Here is an 18,119-nt window from a genome sequence, read left to right as displayed (position 1 = left end):
AGGAAACCAGAGCGCCTGGAGGAAACCCACGCAGACATGGGGAGAACATGCAAACTCCACGCAGGGAGGACCCGGGAAGCGAACCCGGGTGCCCAGGTCTCCCAACTGCGAGGCAGCAGCGCTACCCACTGCGCCACCGTGCCGCCCTTAGGGTCGTTGTCCTGCTGAAAGATGAACCGTCGCCCCAGTCTGAGGTCAAGAGCGCTCTGGAGCAGGTTTTCATCCAGGATGTCTCTGTACATTGCTGCAGTCATCTTTCCCTTTATCCTGACTAGTCTCCCAGTCCCTGCTGCTGAAAAACATCCCCACAGCATGATGCTGCCACCACCATGCTTCACTGTAGGGATGGTATTGGCCTGGTGATGAGCGGTGCCTGGTTTCCTCCAAACGTGACGCCTGGCATTCACACCAAAGAGTTCAATCTTTGTCTCATCAGACCAGAGAATTTTCTTTTTCATGGTCTGAGAGTCCTTCAGGTGCCTTTTGGCAGACTCCAGGTGGGCTGCCATGTGCCTTTTACTAAGGAGTGGCTTCCGTCTGTCCACTTTACTATACAGGCTTGATTGGTGGATTGCTGCAGAGATGGCTGTCCTTCTGGAAGGTTCTCTTCTCTCCACAGATGACCTCTGGAGCTCTGACAGAGTGACCATCAGGTTCTTGGTCACCTCTTTGATTAAGGCCCTTCTCCCCCGATCGCTCAGTTTAGATGGCCGGCCAGCTCTAGGAAGAGTCCTGGTGGTTTCAAACTTCTTCCACTTACGGATGATGGAGGCCACTGTGCTCATTGGGACCTTCAAAGCAGCAGAAAGTTTTCTGTAACCTTCCCCAGATTTGTGCCTCGAGACAATCCTGTCTCGGAGGTCTACAGACAATTTCTTTGACTTCATGCTTGGTTTGTGCTCTGACATGAACTGTCAACTGTGGGACCTTCTATAGACAGGTGTGTGCCTTTCCAAATCATGTCCAGTCAACTGAATTTACCACAGGTGGACTCCAATGAAGCTGCAGAAACATCTCAAGGATGATCAGGGGAAACAGGAGGCACCTGAGCTCAATTTTGAGCTTCATGGCAAAGGCTGTGAATACTTATGTACATGTGCTTTCTCAATTTTTTTTATTTTTAATAAATTTGCAAAAACCTCAAGTAAACTTTTTTCACGTTGTCATTATGGGGTGTTGTGTGTAGAATTCTGAGGAAAAAAATGAATTTAATCCATTTTGGAATAAGGCTGTAACATAACAAAATGTGGAAAAAGTGATGCGCTAGGAATACTTTCTGGATGCACTGTAACAACTGTCCAGTTTATAGGATTTCTGCTGATTTCTTAGTCATCCTTCAGTGCATTGTGTACATTACATCACCCTTTCTTCTGGTACATTCTTTATTTACTTGACCATCTCGGTGTTTTTCCTAAACCAATTCTTATTTCAGTGTATAGTTTTGTTGTTCACTTGACCTTTATTTGGTTTCCTACATTTATTAACTCTTTTTGCTATTTCTTTAAGATGAATGCTATGCTACCCTAACATTATTGTTCCACATGTCACAGGAGGTTCTGCTCAAGCTTTATAACACACTGGTGAGGCCTCATCTGGAGTCCTGTGTGCAGCTTTGGTCTCCAGGATACAAAACATTCATAACCGCACTAGAAACATTTGAGTTTTGCTTCATGCAAAGAGCCACCGACACATGGACCAAATGACCAAGCAGTGCGGTGGAGAGCAGAACTTTAGGGGCCTTTTGCACCTCAACTTGATGACATTTTTGGAGAGTTGACGTGAACAGCATGGACACACTCATTGGGATGAATGTCGTATTCTTAGCCCCAACTTTTGTAATAGTCCAGGGTTTTCAGAAAATGTTGCAAATTTATTAAAGATTAAAAGAGTGAACTCCTTTCTAGAAGTTTCTGGACTCTCTTCAGTTTCACTCCAATGTATTGAGGTGACGGTTTTAAATGACCAGCGAAACGGGAGCAAGTCGGACGTCAAACTCTGTCAAAGAACATCATTGGAAATTTCATAAATCTAAACAGTGTGAGCTCGGGTCCGAACTCCATCAGACAGACACCAACACTTTATCAAACATACTTTTATTTACACCAAATAAGTCCCATGCAGTACTCCCACACCAATCACCTTCCTCACGGGCTTCTCTCTGTGTCCTCCTCACGGGAGCTTCGTCCTGCTTCCAATCCCGACTCTAGCTCCCGGATTGTAGGGAGGCAGCCCCTTTTATTTCCACCCGGATGTGCTCCAGGTACTTGATGATGTTCTTCCGGCAGCACTTCCTGGTGTGGTGGAAGTGCTGCCCTTGCACCCGGAAGCACTCCGGGCATTCCTGGAAGGTCCTTCCTCCACCTTCCCAGGTGTGGCCGAAGTGTTGATCTCCCGTCCTCCATGATGTTCGGAGCGTCCTCTGGCAGTAGGCTTTGAACCTCCTTGCTCCTTCCCCTTGACCCCCATAACATCCAGGGCGGTTGCCCAATCGTGACCCGGAGGACGTATAAGCCACCCCCCCAGTCCTTCCAAGCGTCCCGGCTGGGTCTGACCCCCAGCCTCCTGCGACGCTAGCAAAATACGACTGTGGAAAATTGTAAGGAAATGAAAAGCTGTGGTTGTACTTCCTGGAAAATAAGTGTACAGCATGAAACGCACATCTTACTTGAAATAATGACTAAATAAATAGTGTGAATATCGTACTTTTTTTAGAGCAATGTGAGTCATTTTTAGTTTTCTTTTTAAAATGAGTTTACATTATTAGACAATTTTTAAATATCACTTGCATACTGTTTACAGTAATTCTGCATTCAGTTTTGTATATCAACCATAACTGAGACTATTATATAGCGCCTTTCATATCTACACTATCTACCCCTTTTACAGTGTTTTTCAGATCTACTTATCCATTATATAGTGCCTTTCAAGTCTGTCCGACCCCATATCTCTCTCTCTCTCTCTATCTTTTCCTACCATAGACCACCACTCACACGGTCTTTTCCCACTATTAAGTATTCTCACCTGGACAAAGCTGGCAGCCCTGTGCAGATGATGCCTTTTGATTTCCCCAGTGCCTTCAATACCATCCTACCAATTGAGAGATATGAAAGTGGATGAGCCTGTGGTGTTCTGGATGGTGGGCTATCTGTCGGGCAGACCACCATTTGTGAGACTCCAGGACCGTGTGAGCAACACAAGGAGCAGGCCTGTCTGCTTCACTCTTCATCCTGTACGCCTCAGACTAGAAACAGAACAGCAGGACACGTCACTGGCAGAAGTTCTCAGATGATTCTGCACTTATTGGGAGGGGGGTGAGACAGAGGAGAGGGGTCAGTGGGGAGAACTTTGAGAATTGTGTATAACTGAACATCCGCACCAAAGCACTTGTGTGTCCAATCACTATTCAGGACAGGGATGTAGAGGTGGTCCATTCCTACAAGTACTTGGTGGGGGGGGGGGGTTCACATCATTGACACACTGGACTGCTCTCGGAATGCAGAGAAACTAGAAAAGAGAGGGCAGAGCAGACCCATCTTTCCTTGGCAGACTGTGTTTCTTTAATGTGGATGATGATGTCCTTCACATCTTTTACAACTCTGTGATGGTTGGTGTGGTGTGCTGGGCTGATCACATCGCTTCAAGAGAAGAGAAGCCCACTGATTCCGTTATGGAACATGCTCTGGATCCCCTGGAGGTCGTAGCAAAGGAGAGAATTAAAACCGAGTGCCATTATGAACAAAGTGGCACATCCTCTCTGTGACATAACATCACTGAGGACTTTCAGGCAACGAAGTGGGTCATGATACATGACTGGGGGCCTCCATTATACCAAATGGCAATAATATGTTTGAATAGTTCCTCATTGGGACTGGCACTGTGACTGCCAAGTCAGAAGTTTTGTTTCTTTTTAATTTTTTTTTTTTTTTTTAGTCATTCAGGGGTGTATTTATTTATTTAATGACCCTTCTTGGCGGTGTAAAAAGCCCGAACTCCCCCTGGGGACACATGAAATTCTGTCGATGTTTTATCTACCTTTCTGTTAGCTCACTGCGGTTTTTCTTCTTTTTCAGAAGTTGTGCTATTCTGGTCCTCCAGGTCATGAGGGTCTTCCATTAGTTCTCCTTTCGGCTGTTGGCAAATAGACAAGAATTTGTTGTTGGTGAGTAAGCAGAAGTTGTTTTTTTCATTTTGGCCATTTTATTTGGGGGTGAGGTGTTAAAATGCATCTACAGAGCAGAAACATGCAAAAGTTGTTAGTTCTGTTTTTGAGTAAAAACCATATGCAGAACTGTCATTGATTCAGTATTCAGTGTCTTCCCTCTTATCACTTGTGTTTATATCACTGGTGACTGATGAGGCCGAACCTCTCATGGAACATAAGGCCGTATACTGTAGAGTTGGCGGTGGTCATGGTTGGGCATGACGAAGCTCTCTTCTCACTTGTCTGATCTCCTCATTTCTCCGACGGTAGTTTTCAAATATCTCTACTCCGCTCACATTGTTGTGTCGCCAGAACTTGCAGTCAGCAGCTTGAACCTCTCAGGTGTCCTGATTAATGTTAGGACTTTTTTTCAATATTTGTTTGAAGCTGGACTCGGTGGGCCGCCCAACCTAGCACCACGATTGTACCACCAGGGATAAGCTGACTGTAGGGTACCTGGTGTGGGAGTCTGGAGTCCTTTATTTGGCACACGTGGCCGGCCCATCTAAGTTGGTGCTTGATAGTTGCTTCTGTGCTGGTGACTTCGGACCCTTTTTGAGGATAGTTTATCTTTTCAGTCCCAGTAATTGTTAAACTCTTTGTACTTGGGGACTTCAATAGCAGAATTGGAAAAGACATTTCATGGGGATGCAATGAGTTGGAAACTTTTTTTGGGTAAATGAACTGAGAATTGGTACAGATACAGGAAGCAGTGTGTAATGGTGTGAGGAACCTCATCAGAATTGGGTGATGTTAAGAGTGGTGACCAGCAGGGGGCAGTGCTAGCTAGGGCTGTTGCTATGATTTGGATAGCAGTATAAAGAACAAGCTGGTTAAGTTAGCAGATGATGATACCAAGATAGGTAGATTAGCAGATAATTTGGAATCTGTTGTATCATCACAGAAGGACTTGGATAGCAGACAGGCTTGGGCAGATTTGAAGGAGAATTACACATATGAAGTAAAAATGTGAGGCTTGAATACACAATGGGGGGGGGGGGGTCTGAAAATTGAGAGTCCACCTTACGAGAAGAATTTAGGAGTCGTAGTGGACTTGACATGATCAACTTTCCGACCGTGTTCAGAAGCCATTACGAAGGCAAACAGAATGCCAGTTATATAGCGCCTTGACGCGTGCAGTACAAGTCACAGGAGGTTCTGCTCAGGCTTTATAACACACTGGTGAGGCCTCATCTGGAGTCCTGTGTGTAGCTTTGGTCTCCAGGCTGCAAAAAAGGACATAACCGCACAAGAGGTTCAGAGAAGAGCGACCAGGCTGATTCAGGGCTACAGGGGGTGAGTTATGAGGAAAGATTAAAGGAGTTGAGACTTTTAACTGTTTGTTATAAGTACATGTAAAGTATTACACATAGGAAGAAATAGTTAGATTGGAATACACAATGGGAGGTCTGAAATTTGAAAGTACACCCTGTGTGAAGGACGAAGAAGTCATTGTGAACTCCTCACAATCAACTGCCAGACAGTGTTCAGAAGCCATTAAGAAGACTAACAGCATGTCAGGTTATATAGCACCTTGATGTGTGGAGTACAAGTCCCAGGAGGTTCTGCTCAAGCTTTATAACACACTGGTGAGGCCTCATCTGGAGTCCTGTGTGTAGCTTTGGTCTCCAGGCTACAAAAAGGACATAGCAGCACAAGAAAAGGTCGAGAGAAGAGCAACATGCAGTGGTAGTGATGCTGCTTTGCAGTAAGGAGACTGGAAGATTGCGGGTTCGCTTCCCGGTTCCTCTCTGTGTGGATAGCGCTTTGAGTACTGAGAAAAGCGCTATATAAATGTAATGAATTATTATTATTATTATTAACTAGGTTGATTCAGGGCTACTTGGGATGAGTTAGGAAGAAAGATGAAAAGAGCTGAGCCTTTAAAGGAGATTAAGAGGAGACCTGACATGAAGTGTTTAAAATGATGAAGGGAATCAGTCCAGTGGATCGAGACGGTGACTTTAAAATGAGTTCATCAAGAACATGGGGACGCAGTTGGAAACTTGCATAAATATTGTAAGGTTTTCTTTACACCAGCAGTTCTCAAACTAGGGGGGCGTGAAGTAACAAAAAAGGGGGTGCAAATGTTCCCATATGTGGCATAATTTCGCTATTTGTAGGGAAATTTTAAACATGTAGCGGTGTATCGGCAGCAAAAAATATAGGAATACATTTTATTAGGGTTTCAAAAAAAACGTTCGGGGGTTGTGATTAAAACTGTTATGAAAACTCGGGTTGCAAATACTTAAAGGTTGAGAAACGCTGCTTTACACAAAGAATGACGGACACTTGGAATAAGCGACCAAGTAGTAAGACTTTAGGGACTTTCAAAACTCGACTTGATGTTTTTTGGAAGAATTCAGTGGACAGGACAGGAGCTTTGTGGGGCTGAATGGCCTGTTCCGGTCTAGATTGTTCTACAAAAAAAATAAGGCTGGTTAGTGCTGATGTGAATTTCCCCTTGGGATTAATAAAGTTATCGATCGATCAACTTGTGAATCCAAGCACTGGGGGAGGTTCATGACTTCCTTGTCTCTTTTTATGGGTTTTCCTGACACACAACCTCAGATATCCACTTGTTAGGCTGGCTGGTGAGTATGTGGGGCCAGTGATGGATCTCGTGCCCAGTTCACCGTGTGAAGTCACTCGGACAAAGAAGGCCTATATGTAGATGGACGGCACCTTCAGAAAGTATTCGGACCCCTTTTTTATGTTGCAGCATTGTGCTAAAATCATTTCATTGTTTTCCTCATCAAGAATCGTGCAATACACCAGAATGACAATGTGACAAAAGGCTCTTTGAAATTTGTGCAAATGTATTCAAAACAATTCGAAAGCGAGCATCCGTAGGCTTTGTGCCCTAGGAACCAAGTTACTATTCTATAAGAATTCATTAATTATTTGCCACTCTGAAGTCTTGTCTCATCACAGGATTTTTTTTTATATAATAGATTTATTTATGGATTTTGGAGCACTGCACTTCGGACACTAACACTTTTTACATCATCCCCTTGCTCCATGTATGATTTGTCCTCATTGCACAGCTCATCCGGTTACATTACCGATGCTCCCAAACCAAAAAGAGGGAGCATGGAGCAGGACCCGCACCATCGCACTGCCCCCATGACCTAAATCCAGATGAGCATGGAATCCAACAATATGTGTCCCTTAACTGTTGAACAGTGGCCAGGTCACCGCAGAAATTCTGACTTGAGGATTTGCATACGGTGGCAGAAATTGAGATTTGTCACACCTAGCTGACATTTTTCCAACCGACGACTGTTCCCTTGTGATGATCATGTGCACCATTATAACCCTGGTGTGGTGGTCTGCCGCTCAAGATCATTTACCTCTGTGTTTGAATGCACTGGGCATTTGTAGATGTCGTCTTGGATGTTATTTGAACCTTTTGTGGCAGTTTTCGGATGGAGAATGAGTCCATTGTTCTCTGGCTTTTTGCATTTCATCTTTTTCTGTAGAAACTGTGTGTCTACTTCTGTGTGGGGGAAGTCCCAGGAGGTTGGCTGAAACTACCATATCTAGCAGCAACTGTCACCTCACAGTCAGAGTCCCTTAGACCACACGTCTGGTGGAGCAAAAACGAAACCTCTTGACCTATATGCTAGCTACCTGCACCCGTGTGGTTGGCTATTTAGAGGAGCAGGCTATTTGCACCTCCAATCGGGTGGACTTTTGGCTTCAGAAAGGTTGATGGAGCTGCTCTGTTGCTAGTTAAGTACATAAGGTTTCAGAAACATGAAAATGAAATGTCATCTCCATATCCTACTGGCCTTGAGATCTTCTTGTTAATTTCTGGGCTATTGGCTTTTAATACGTTTTTCTTTCCAACTTCAGGTCAAACATGCAGTGCATGTACAGTGTTTTATAGAAAAGAATCCCCCCTTCAAAATTTTCCCATTTTTTATATATATTTCATATATATTTTTTATATATATATATATATATATATATATATATATATATATATATATATATATATTAATATATATATTAATATATAATATATACAGTAATCCCTCCTCCATCGCGGGGGTTGCGTTCCAGAGCCACCCGCGAAATAAGAAAATCTGCGAAGATTTTTATATTGTCATGCTTGGGTCACAGATTTGCACAGAAACACAGGAGGTTGTAGAGAGACAGGAACGTTATTCAAACACTGCAAACAAACATTTGTCTCTTTTTCAAAAGTTTAAACTGTGCTCCATGACAAGACAGAGATGACAGTTCCGTCTCACAATTAAAAGAATGCAAACATATCTTCCTCTTCAAAGGAGTGCGCATCAGGAGCAGATAATGTCAGAGAGATAGAGAAAAGCAAACAAATCAATAGGGCTGTTTGGCTTTTAAGTATGCGAAGCACCGCTGGACAAAGCAGTTGAAGGCGGCAGCTCACACCCCCTCCGTCAGGAGCAGAGAGAGAGAGAGAGAGCGAGAGAAAAAAACAAACAATCAAAAATCAATACGTGCCCTTCGAGCTTTTAAGTATGCGAAGCACCGTGCAGCATGTCGCTTCATGAAGCAGCTGCACGGAAGGTAGCAACGTGAAGATAATCTTTCAGCATTTTTAGACGAGCGTCCGTATCGTCTAGGTGTGCGAACAGCCCCCCTGCTCACACCCCCTACGTCAGGATCACAGATAGTCAGCGCAAGAGAGAGAGAGAGAGAGAAAAGTAAGTTGGGTAGCTTCTCAGCCATCTGCCAATAGCATCCCTTGTATGAAATCAACTGGGCAAACCAACTGAGGAAGCATGTACCAGAAATTAAAAGACCCATTGTCCGCAGAAATCCACGAACCAGCAAAAAATCCGCGATATATATTTAAATATGCTTACATATAAAATCCGCGATAGAGTGAAGCCGCGAAAGGCGAAGCGCGATATAGCGAGGGATCACTGTATTTTCATATTTCTTCCCAGCTTTACCTACTCAATGCAATCTATAACATCCAAGTGAAAGATATCAACGCTACAGTTCAGAAAAATTATAAAAAATCAAAAACAAGAAATCCTGAGATTAATAAAGGATCTCTTCCCCCCCCACCCCCACCCCACCAAATTCAATCAGGTGCAAGTGCCCACCATTTCCATTGCAGACCCTAGTTACTGTCTTCCTTCCACCTGTGATCAACTGTAATCAGTGTGATTAGTGAAGCTGTTCCTGGAGCATTCATTCCCTTGCTTGGTAGTACAGGTAACTGTGGGTGGCAAGCCACTTTCAAAAGATCTCCGGGATAGAGTTGTAGACAGACATAAGGCAGGAGATGGAGACAAAAAAAAATCTCTTAAAGGTTTTATCAATCCCAAGGAACCCAGTAAAGTCCATCATAAAGAAGTGGCAAGTGTTTGGTACTACTAGGACCCTCCAAACTGGATGGAAGAGCAAGAAGGAAACTGGTAAGAGAGGCTACCAAGAGGCCAATGTCCACTTTTGAAGGAGTTACAGGATTTTATGGCAAAGAGTGGTCATTGTGTGCAGGTGACAACAATTTCACAAGCGCTTCACAATTGTGGCTTGTTCAAGAGGGTCGCAAGGAAAAAGCCACTTCTCAAGAAAGGCAACATTAAGGCTCGTTTTGAGCTTTCCCAGAATGCACCTTGAAGATACTGATGCCAAGTGGAAAAAGGTCTTATGGTCAGATGACACCAAAATCAAACTATTTGGCCTCCATACCAAACAGTACACCAATGCAGCTCACCATCCATAACACACCATACCTACAGTAAAGCATGGAGGGGGCAGCATCCTCTTGTAGGGGGGGGGGGGGGGGGCTGGGGCTCTCATTAGGGTATAAGGAAAAACGGATGGGGGGCAAAATACCATCAAATTCTTGAACACCTGCTACCCTCTGTCAGAAAGTTGAAGATAGACAGAATGTTCACCTTTCAACATGACCCAAAGCACACAGCAAAATTGACCACACAGTGGCTGAAGGAGAAAAACGTAAATGTCCTTGTGTGGCCCGGTCAGAGCCCAGAGCTAAATCACACTGAAAATCTGTGGAAAGATCTGAAGATAGCAGACCAGCAACACTCACCATCCAATGTGACTGAACTTGAACAGTTAAACTGTAAAGAAGAGTGGGGGGCAAATATCTAGATGTGCAAAGCTGATAAGAGAAGAATCTCGACAGATTCAAGGCTGTCATTAAAGCAAAAGGGGGGTCAACAAAATGACATTGACACTGGGGGGGTGATCCTTTATTAATCTCAGTAGGTCTTGTTTTTGATTTTTTTTTTAATCATTTTTCTGAACTGTAGCTGTAATATGTTTCACTTGGATGTTAGAGGTTGCATTGAGTAAGTAAAGCTGGGAAGAAATATTTTTTGCATGTGTGTTCATTTAAGGCTGTAAAGCAAAGCAAATGGGGATATTTCTATGGGGGGGATTCTTTTCTATCCCCACCGTATACAGTGGTGTGAAAAACTATTTGCCCCCTTCCTGATTTCTTATTCTTTTGCATGTGTGTCACACAAAATGTTTCTGATCATCAAACACATTTAACCATTAGTCAAATATAACACAAGTAAACACAAAATGCAGTTTTTAAATGATGGTTTTTATTATTTAGGGAGAAAAAAAATCCAAACCTACATGGCCCTGTGTGAAAAAGTAATTGCCCCCTTGTTAAAAAATAACCTAACTGTGGTGTATCACACCTGAGTTCAATTTCCGTAGCCACCCCCAGGCCTGATTACTGCCACACCTGTTTCAATCAAGAAATCACTTAAATAGGAGCTGCCTGACACAGAGAAGTAGACCAAAAGCACCTCAAAAGCTAGACATCATGCCAAGATCCAAAGAAATTCAGGAACAAATGAGAACAGAAGTAATTGAGATCTATCAGTCTGGTAAAGGTTATAAAGCCATTTCTAAAGCTTTGGGACTCCAGCGAACCACAGTGAGAGCCATTATCCACAAATGGCAAAAACACGGAACAGTGGTGAACCTTCCCAGGAGTGGCCGGCCGACCAAAATTACCCCAAGAGCGCAGAGACGACTCATCCGAGAGGTCACAAAAGACCACAGGACAACGTCTAAAGAACTGCAGGCCTCACTTGCCTCAATTAAGGTCAGTGTTCACGACTCCACCATAAGAAAGAGCCTGGGCAAAAACGGCCTGCATGGCAGATTTCCAAGATGCAAACCACTGTTAAGCAAAAAGAACATTAGGGCTCGTCTCAATTTTGCTAAGAAACATCTCAATGATTGCCAAGACTTTTGGGAAAATACCTTGTGGACTGATGAGTCAAAAGTTGAACTTTTTGGCAGGCAAATGTCCCGTTACATCTGGCGTAAAAGGAACACAGCATTTCAGAAAAAGAACATCATACCAACAGTAAAATATGGTGGTGGTAGTGTGATGGTCTGGGGTTGTTTTGCTGCTTCAGGACCTGGAAGGCTTGCTGTGATAGATGGAACCATGAATTCTACTGTCTACCAAAAAATCCTGAAGGAGAATGTCCGGCCATCTGTTCGTCAACTCAAGCTGAAGCGATCTTGGGTGCTGCAACAGGACAATGACCCAAAACACACCAGCAAATCCACCTCTGAATGGCTGAAGAAAAACAAAATGAAGACTTTGGAGTGGCCTAGTCAAAGTCCTGACCTGAATCCAATTGAGATGCTATGGCATGACCTTAAAAAGGCGGTTCATGCTAGAAAACCCTCAAATAAAGCTGAATTACAACAATTTTGCAAAGATGAGTGGGCCAAAATTCCTCCAGAGCGCTGTAAAAGACTCATTGCAAGTTATTGCAAATGCTTGATTGCAGTTATTGCTGCTAAGGGTGGCCCAACCAGTTATTAGGTTCAGGGGGCAATTACTTTTTCACACAGGGCCATGTAGGTTTGGATTTTTTTTTTCTCCCTAAATAATAAAAACCACCATTTACAAACTGCATTTTGTGTTTACTTGTGTTCTATTTGACTAATGGTTAAATGTGTTTGATGATCAGAAACATTTTGTGTGACAAACATGCAAAAGAATAAGAAATCAGGAAGGGGGCAAATAGTTTTTCACACCACTGTATTTTCAGTTGTCCTCTGTGCTGTCTGCCAGGCCTGCTCTCACTTCCCTTTTGGACCTCCTGTGCTTCATCGGATGGCGAGGTGCGCTTGAAAGCGCTCTGTGAATTGTCAAGTTTTAATCATAACTTTTAACAGCTCCTTCACTTTCCATGTAAATGTGCTATAAATAGGGTGGCATGCTGGTCAGTGCTGAAGCCTCGCTGATCTGGAGTCTGAATCCTGTGCTCGTTCACTTTGTGGAGTTTTCTTGATTTCCCAGTGTCTTTGTGGATTTTCCTCTCACCTCCACCGTTGGTACATAATGGTCAAAGAACTGAAAATGGTTTGCCGTTCCTCAATGTCTCCTGGTCTTGTCTTGTCTTCTATTGGTCTTTAAGTTTTCTTGTTGTTTTATGGGCTATTGGCTTTAAGTACTTTCCAACTTCTCTTTAAGTCAGACACGTAGCACATGTACAGGTGCTGATCATAAAATTAGAATATCATGACAAAGTTGATTTATTTCAGTAATTCCATTCAAGAAGTGAAACTTGTATATTTGATTCATTCATTACACACAGACTGATGTATTTCAAATGTTTATTTCTTTTAATGTTGATGATTATAACTGACAACTAATGAAAGTCCCAAATTCAGTATCTCAGAAAATTAAAATATCAATTAAGACCAATGCAAAAAAAGGATTTTTAGAAATGTTGGCCAACTGAACGGTATGAACATGAAAAGTATGAGCAGGTACAGCACTCAATATTTAGTTGGGGCTCCTTTGGCCTGGATTACTGCAGCAATGTGGCGTGGCATGGAGTCGATCAGTCTGTGGCACTGCTCAGGTGTTATGAGAGCCCATGTTGCTCTGATAGTGGCCTTCAGCTCTTCTGAATTGTTGGGTCTGGCGTATTGCATCTTCCTCTTCACAATGCCCCATAGATTTTCTATGGGGTTAAGGTCAGGCGAGTTTGCTGGCCAATCAAGAACAGGGATACCATGGTCCTTAAACCAGGTACTGGTAGCTTTGGCACTGTGTGCAGGTGCCAGGTCCTGTTGGAAAATGAAATCTGCATCTCCATAAAGTTCGTCAGCAGCAGGAAGCATGAAGTGCTCTAAAACTTCCTGGTAGACGGCTGCGTTGACCTTGGACCTCAGAAAACACAATGGACCAACACCAGCAGATGACATGGCACCCCAAACCATCACTGACTGTGGAAACTTTACACTGGACCTCACGCAATGTGGATTCTGTGCCTCTCCTCTCTTCCTCCAGACTCTGGGACCTTGATTTCCAAAGGAAATGCAAAATTTACTTTCATCAGAGAACATCACTTTGGACCACTCAGCAGCAGTCCAAAGGCGAGACGCTTCTGACGCTGTCTCTTGTTCAAGAGTGGCTTGACACAAGGAATGTGACAGCTGAAACCCATGTCTTGCATACGTCTGTGCCTGGTGGTTCTTGAAGCACTGACTTCAGCTGCAGTCCACTCTTTGTGAATCTCCCCCACATTTTTGAATGGGTTTTGTTTCACAATCCTCTCCAGGGTGCGGTTATCCCTATTGCTTGTACACTTTTTCTACCACATCTTGTCCTTCCCTTCGCCTCTCTATTAATGTGCTTGGACACAGAGCTCTGTGAACAGCCAGCCTCTTTAGCAATGACCTTTTGTGTCTTGCCCTCCTTGTGCGAGGTGTCAATGGTCGTCTATTGGACAACTGTCAAGTCAGCAGTCTTCCCCATGATTGTGTAGCCTACAGAACTAGACTGAGAGACCATTTAAAGGCTTTTGAGTTAATTAGCTGATTAGAGTGTGGCACCAGGTGTCTTCAATATTGAACCTTTTCACAATATTCTAATTTTCCGAGATACTGAATTTGGGACTTTCATTAGTTGTCAGTTATAATCATCAACATTAAAAGAAATAAACATTTGAAATACATCAGTCTGTGTGTAATGAATGAATCGAATATACAAGTTTCACTTTTTGAATGGAATTACTGAAATAAATCAACTTTGTCATGATATTCTAATTTTATGACCAGCGCCTGTATATGTTCACTTTCGAGTGTCTGCTGCGCTGTCTGACTGGCCTGCTTACAGATCTTCCTCTGATGGTGAAGTGTTGTAAGCGATCTGCAGATCAAGTTCTGAGATCTTGGCCGATTTTCTTTTGATTTTTTTTTTCCCCCCATTATGTCAAGCAAAGAGGCAGCGAGTTTGATGGTCGGCCATAACATCCATCCACATGTTGACTCCAGTTAGGCTCCTTGGCTCTCAGAAGTTCATTCTCAAATTGCCTAAATACTTGAAATCATTTTCTGGAATTTTCTAAGCTGTTTTTATGGCCCAGTTAACAGTGTGCGTAAATGTGTAACCCGCTGGAATTGTGATCTGGTCAATAAAAAGTGAAATACGCAGAGGTCTGGGAATACCATGGGAGGATTCAAAATGACTTCAACCCTGCAAAGAGTAGACGTCTTAAATGATATATCAAATGTATAGTTTGTTAGTATAAAATCTGTGGAGGGTTATAAAGCGAGTTTGAAAGAATTCACCACAAAGTGTATAGAAACTTCTCACTTCCACTGTTGGTATATAAGGTGCAAATGCTTTGCCTTTGCCCAGTGTCTCCCGGTCTTGTCTTCTATTAGTCTTTAGATCTTCTTATTTTATGGGCTATTGGCTTTTAATACTTTTTTCTTTTCAACTTTTTCCTCAAGTCAGACCCACAGCACATGTATATGTTCACTTTCGAGTGCCCACCACGCTGTCTGCCCAGCCTGCTCACTTCCCTTATGGGTCTCTCTTCAAATGGCAAAGTGTTGCAAGCACTCTGCAAATTATCATCACATTTTAGATATAACTTTTAACACCTCTGATTTCATGATTAGCAGCATTTTCATTTTGGTCATTTCATTGGGTAGTGAAGTGTTAAAAACGCATTTCCAGAGATGGAACTTACAAAAGTTGTTAGTTCTGCTTTTGACTAACCGCCATATGCTTAAGAACTGCTCTCCATCTCTTTTTAGGTAAATGCAGTATAAACAGGGTGGCCTGCTGGTTTAGTGCTTCCATCTCACTGATCTGGAGTCTGAATCCCCTGCTCAGTCCCTGTGTGGAGTTTTCATGTCTTCCCTGCGTCTTTATGGGTTTTTCCTCCCATGTTCTTCAGATATCCGCATGTCATGGCAACTGGCGATTCTGTGAGTCTGTATGTGTGAGGCCTGTGATGGCCTGCTATGCCATCCAAGGTGGTCTCCTGCCTTGTATCTGCAGCCTATGCCAAGCCCATCAGATCCAAGATCCCGTATTGAATTAAGCAGGAATGTTACGCTATGTACTATCAAGTTTGGTGTTACTCTACAGTATGGATGTGTGTATAAAAAGTATTCACTTCCTTAAAATTTTTCATTTTACTGTTCTATAACATGGAGTCTCAATGGATTTAATTGGACTTTCTTTCCCCACAATCTTCTTACAATAGGTTGCTGGACTCCAGACAGCACTGGTGTAACTGGAACAGATTCATAGGCCTTGTTGCTGGCACACACTTCTTCAGTTCAGTCGAATGGAGGTCAGGGCTGTGTGATGGCCACTCCAATACCTGGACCTTGTTGTCCTTAAGTCATTTTGTCACCACTTTGGAGGTCTGCTTGGGGTCCTTGTCCATTTGGAAGACCCCTTTGTGACCTGAACTTCACCTTTCTTTCCGAGCTCTTGAGATGTTGCTGCAGTGTATCTCCATCGTTGTCCTTCCTCATGATGCCATCTATTTTGTGAATTGCGCCAGTCCGTCCTGCAGCCCCCCCCCCACCCCATAACATGATGGTCCCACCCCATTCTTGACGGTTGAGATAGGTTTAATGTTTGCAAACCAAAGAATGCTAACGATGGTCACTATGGCCAAACAGTTTGATCTTGGATTCATCAGACCAGAGGACATTTTTTTTTTTTTTTTTGTTCTTTATTTCGCCTTATACAATTTCTTGTATTAGGAATTTGTTAGTTTTTGCATACCCCTTGGGGTCAGAGTGCAGGGTCAGCCATTGTACAGCGCCCCTGGAGCAATTACAGGTTAAGGGCCTTGCTCAAGGGCCCAGCAGAGTAGGATCTCTTTTGGCAGTGATGGGGATTCGAGCCGGCAACCTTTGGGATACCAGCACAGATCTTTACCCTCGGAGCCTAATTTCTCCAGGTGGTCAGATTTTTGTCCCCATGTGTCATTGCAAACGGCTTTTTGATGGTGGCTTTGCAGCAGTGGCTTCTTCCTCGCCGAGTGGCCTTTCAGGCTGTGTCAATGTCAGATTCTTTTACTGTGGATAGAGAGACGTGTCTACCTGCGTCCTCCAGCATCTTCACAGGGTCCTCTGCTATTATGCTGGGCTTGATTTGCACTTTTTGTGCCAAAGTCCATTCTTCTTTAGAAGACGCAAGGTGTCTCCTTCCTGAGTGGTATGACAGCTGGGTGGTCCCATGGTGTTTATATTTGCGTATTATTCATATACCAGGAATGGCACACTGCACGATAACGTACACTGAATCCACTTGACTTGACCATTCACAGTATTCATCATCTTTTGCTGCACGTTTAGCATTTGTTTGCTCAGAGGTTGATGCGCTTGCTGCTTCCTGAGCTGCTCTTCTTTTCTTCACCCTAGCGGCCCGCTTCTTCTCTTCTTTCGTCGGCATCAGTGTTGTGTTGCAATTACATTTTCCTTAATTTTTCACTTAAGCAGGCACTTAAGTCTTCAATCTGCCTCAATAATGATTTAAGATATGAAGAGGTAAGGGAAGTGACGGCGAAGGTGGTAGTGAATGAGAACGGTGTTCAGTGGTTCAGTGTTGTGCATGAATAAAATGTGAGAACTTTTTCAAGGCGTGGCACACATCTGCAGAATAAGACCAAATTTTACAGTATATAATATAACATTCCCAGACCTACTTAGTCCAAAGCAGGATTGTGGATCCACAGCCAATCCCACCAGGATCTGGCACAAGGCAGGAAACGGCCGTGGATGGGATGCCAGTCTGTCACAGCCCTTGCACTCCTACACGCTCACACAGTCACCTGTCGTTCATTTATTCATTCATTCATTCATTTTAAGGAGACTTCTTCTGTTCAGGGGTCAAAATGTGCCTAAGCTGGCAACATTTAGTGGCAGGTCAAGTGAATTCTAAGCCCCTCAGCAGTTCTTCTCCATCCCCACACACACCCCTGTTCATTTGTGCCTTGCCAGTCTTGAGGATGGTGAAGGCACAGAGGGGGGTTATTAAAAAATATATATATTTTATATTTATATATATATATATATATATATATATATATATATATATATATATATAGTCGTATGGAAAAAGTTTGGGAACCCCTCTCAGCCTGCATAATAATTGACTCTCCTTTCAACATAAAAGATAACAGATGTTCCTAGGAAATGAAAGACACACCATTAAGTACTATGGTGTTTTCCCAAAAAAGATTTTTAGTGACGCAGTATTTAGTTGTATGAAATTAAATCAAATGTGAAAAACTGGCTGTGCACAAATGTAGGTCCCCTTGTCATTGTGCTGATTTGAATGCCTGTCACTGCTCAATGCTGATTACTTGTAACACCAAATTGGTTGGATGAACTTGTTAAGCCTTGAACTTCATAGACAGGTGTGTCCATCATGAGATATAAAGGTATTTAAGGTGGTCAATTACAAGTTGTGCTTCCTTCCCTTTGACTCTCCTCGGAAGAGTGACAGCATGGGATCCTCAAAGCAACTCTCCAAAGATCTGAAAACAAAGATTGTTGAGTCTCCTGGTTTAGGGGAAGGCTACAAAAAGCTATGTCAGAGGTTTAAACTGTCAGTTTCAACTGTAAGGAATGGAATCAGGAA

General features: G+C 43.2%; 1 protein-coding gene across 2 annotated transcripts in view; it reads left to right on the top strand.

Moving 5' to 3' along the window:
* LOC114662878 (N-acetyllactosaminide beta-1,3-N-acetylglucosaminyltransferase 3-like) overlaps nt 1–18,119 on the top strand; it is a 107,302-nt gene that overhangs the window by 29,757 nt on the left and 59,426 nt on the right. For both annotated transcript variants that reach the window (XM_028816589.2, XM_028816588.2), the window contains exon 2: nt 4,071–4,159. The gene's annotated coding sequence lies outside the window, so the exon portion shown is untranslated. The remainder of the gene's footprint in view (nt 1–4,070; nt 4,160–18,119) is intronic.

Source organism: Erpetoichthys calabaricus, chromosome 12, assembly GCF_900747795.2.
Source record: "Erpetoichthys calabaricus chromosome 12, fErpCal1.3, whole genome shotgun sequence".
Taxonomy (NCBI): Eukaryota; Metazoa; Chordata; class Cladistia; order Polypteriformes; family Polypteridae; genus Erpetoichthys; species Erpetoichthys calabaricus.
The sequence above is the reverse complement of the archived record's forward strand: the minus strand, read 5'-3'. Positions and strand labels throughout refer to the sequence as shown.